Source organism: Zingiber officinale, chromosome 4B, assembly GCF_018446385.1.
Source record: "Zingiber officinale cultivar Zhangliang chromosome 4B, Zo_v1.1, whole genome shotgun sequence".
In the NCBI taxonomy this organism is placed as follows: Eukaryota; Viridiplantae; Streptophyta; class Magnoliopsida; order Zingiberales; family Zingiberaceae; genus Zingiber; species Zingiber officinale.
Window position 1 is genome coordinate 80,601,480 of NC_055993.1, and position 4,088 is coordinate 80,605,567.

Sequence of the window (4,088 nt, forward strand, 5' to 3'; positions counted from 1 at the left end):
ATAGGTTCAATTAGCTGATGCTTTCAGTATTAATAATCTTCTCCTTTTTTATTTATGATAATATATTCAAATTAAGTAAACCACAATATTTTGAAATACACTTAACACACACACACACACACACACACACAAAAGCTTTTAAAAAAAATTTTAACAGTATTTTCCAAATTAATTTTCAAAGTACAAAATTTTTAATATGCTCCCCTTAATAAAAACTCTCCCTCTCAACATTTTAAACGCTTGCATATTTTGAAAATTTACCCATCTTGAAAATTTACATATTCTTTCTGAAATATTATTTTTCTAAATAACTTTTAACCTATTATTTTTTCCTCCTTGATATATATATATAAAACTTTGTTAAAAGAAAAAAAATACATTTTGAAAAATAAGATAGGTATTTTTTGAAAGATAATTTTCAATATGCACTTATTTGAAAAACACAGGTATTTTTGAAAAACATTATTTTAAAAAATATTTTACTATAGTCATTTTTTTAAAAGACATTTAAAGATATCACGTTTTAAAAAGACATATATTGAAAATCTTTTCAAAACATTTTAACCTAGGCATTTTTGAAAACATATCATAAATTTTGAAACACTTTTCTAACAAAAAAAATATTCCTTTGAAAATTTGTCAAGGTGAAAATGGAGATTTTTTGAAAAATCCTTTTTTTAATTTTCAAAATATTTTTAAGATTACTCATTTTTTGAAATATATTTTCTTTTTCAAAAATGTTTAAAAGTCATAATAGAATTTTCAATCCAAGAATCAAGTTTAAATTTGAATAGTAAAATTAATTGCGTTCGTATAGTCCAGGTATGCATTAATTTTCTAGGAAATTGTCCCTATAGTACTTAAGTAAATCATACAATTTTAATAAAATCGTAAGGAAGATTAATAGGATTTTGACTTATCCCCCATTTTAGAGTTCAACTATGTTATATGCCGCTCCAATTAATTGGAGTGGCATGTTAGATCAGTTTCTAATCTTCAGATTATGTTTCACCTTTTAAAGAAATAAGTCAATTGCTTCCTCAATCATAAGATTTATTACATTATCAAGATGATGCATAGAATACCAATTTAGATGTTAACAATTTATAAAATATATTCTTGATCAAATTTTTATTCTCACTTTAAAAAAATTTGGAATATACTATTTTGAAGTCATGAACATAATAAAATTTTCATCAACTGCATCAAGAATGACGGTAGTGATTACCTAAAACAAATTAAATCTTTATTTTTGAAGGCGGAGTAGAGAGCAACAACAGTATTTATATAAATATATAAAATTAATTAAAATCTTATGAAGAACTACGTTTGAGCGTCTAACTTGTTTTCTTCCTTTCAGAAGTAGACCATTTCCACTTCGAATTGTTAGTGACACTATCTATCGAGTCAAAATAATAATCAATATAGTGCTATAAAAGCAGCGACATAGATTTAAATCAAAGCAGGTAAAATTTTCATTTTGGATAGTCTGTATACCTCATCTAACCTAGCTAGAACTTCACACTAGAGGTTGAAATTGAACTCTTAAAAATCTTTAAATTTGAAATATTTAGCGCAGGAGGCTATACTTACCAAAAAACCCAAATCGCTACCAAAAATGAAAAAGAGTTGAGTAGGTTCAAACTTTCCTAAGCTTGAACACCAATATCTCATGACCGGAAGCTCTAAGAATTGACCTGAAATTAGTCAGAAATTTAAAGATTTCATGACTAAAAATTTATACAGAAATAGGTTACGAAAATGGCTCTATTTGGGCAAAAACAAGCATCAAAAATAGCAATTCATGGTTCAAGCTACAAATGTAAGGAACAAGACCCCTCAAACAATTCAAAAACGAGGGAGGCAGGGAGGCGAAGGGTGTCAGGGACAGCGGCGAGAACATAGAGAAGAAGTTCGTCTGAGAGCACAAAGTGTGATCTCTGCCTCCATCGTAGGGTAGAGTCGGCATTTTCGTTAGAGTTTGGGTTTGATCGCTGAGTAGCATGTCAAATAACACATGCTAGCTAGAGAGACCTTTTAGTTTAGGCAGCGACGGCGACTGTGGCAGAAGCAAACCTGATTCCCATCCAGGATGGAAGGCAATGGAGCATCTAGCGTTTCCGACGAGAAGCCAAGAGGAGTTCCCCTTTATCGTTCTAAACCCTCTCTGTCAGAGGAGTTCCTCAATGGAGACCATAAGAGGAAGGAGAGAGTTCCCCTTTATCGTTCTAAACCCTCTCTGTGTACGCGAGAGTGCGTGAAGGAGCGACAACTTCTTTTATTCACTTCTGTTCCAATTTGAAATCCCAAACAGAGGACACAAACCAAGTTACAAACACAGTTAAAATAGTTGTCTTAAACCCCAAAACATGCACACAAACAATAGTTTAATAAAATTGTTGTCTATTTCTATATAAGTGACACTAATATACAACAATTGATTAAAACCATTGTCAGGTTTAAAAAATAAACTCATACACAATAATTTTAAAAAATTATTATTTTGAAATAAATAGGACAATGATTTCTTAAAAATCATTGTCTTTTTTTAAGAAAAAAAGGGGGCCAACAACAACTGTTTTTAGTAAAATCATTTTTAAATGGAAGAAGACAACGATTTTTTTTAAATCATTGTCTATTGAGTGTAGTTGAATCTCAAATTTCTTATGATATAGATTTAATAATTTAAATTTGGATTAATTAGAATATTTACTTCATTAAGTTTAAATTTTGGTCAAAATTATTAAGTAAAATTAAGTTTAAATTATTAATCATTTAGATTAACATTATTAATTGAATTTGGCTTATTTGAGTTGATTATTCAGGTTTAATTAAGTTTAAGTATGTTTAATTAAGATTAATTAATTTAAGTTTGATATGGAATTATTAATTAAGTTAAGTTAAATATATTTAGTTAATTAGATTTATTGAATGAATTTTGAGATTAATTGGAATTTAATTAACTTATTTGAGATTAATTTATAAGTTTGAATTAAGTTAAATTTAGTAAGTTTGGGTGGAATTAGTTTGATTAGTTAAATTTGTATTAAATTAACCAACTCAAATTACCAAAATGAATTTTTATTAATTAGGTTATCTTAGTTTGATTTAATTAATTTTTAATTGAGTTAGATTAAGTAATCTTTAATTAACTTAAGTAAGTTGGATTAATTAATTAATTAAGTTTTTTATTAGATTATCTAAGTTTTAATTAAATTAATTTTGAATTATGTTAAATTTTAATTAGTTAATTAATTAATTATGAGTTAATTAATTAAGTTCGTTAAATTAAATGAGTTTGATTAAGTTTTAATTAAATTAAATTAATTAAATTTTAATTAAATTAGTTAGTTAGGTTGAATTAATTAAATTGATTAATTGGGTTACGTTAATTAAATTTATTAATTATGTTTAATTAAGTTAATTTGATTAATTAAGTTTATTTTAAGGATTATTTTCACTCTTAGAATTTTTAATTAAGTTTGAGTTAATTAAATTAATTAAGTTTAAGTTAATTAAATTAATTAAGTTTAAGTTAGTTAAATTAATTAAGTTAAATTAAAATTAAGGTTGGATTATTTAATTAAGGTTTAATTGATTAAGGAATTAATTAAGGTTGATTATGGTTTAATTTATTAAGATTTATTTTAGTTGGATTTTGAATTCATTAAACTCATTTTAAATTAGTTCTAAATCATCTCACCCATTTCTAGATTTTCAAACAAGGAACCTTATAGATTAAGTGAGATAGTTTATTAATTTTATCTTTATTAGTTTAATTTGAATTCTAAAGATGGATTGATATTTGAGTTAAATTCAAGTTTAACATTTAGTCAGTTAAGTGTATATTTCAAAAATTAGTTTTGAGATTGTGGTAAGGCACAGGAGTCTTCTTGGCTATCAAAGTAACAACCACTTCTTGTAAAAACTTTTTTAAGAAATTATACACTTAACGTTATTCTTGGAAAACCTTTAGTATAACTAGTCTAGGATGTAACGAGGTAGCTTCGGTTAGTTTACTAACCACTTGGCTAAGTAGACTAAATAGGGTACACCTTTTGTCATGCCCCGGAGAAGTCCTTACCCGA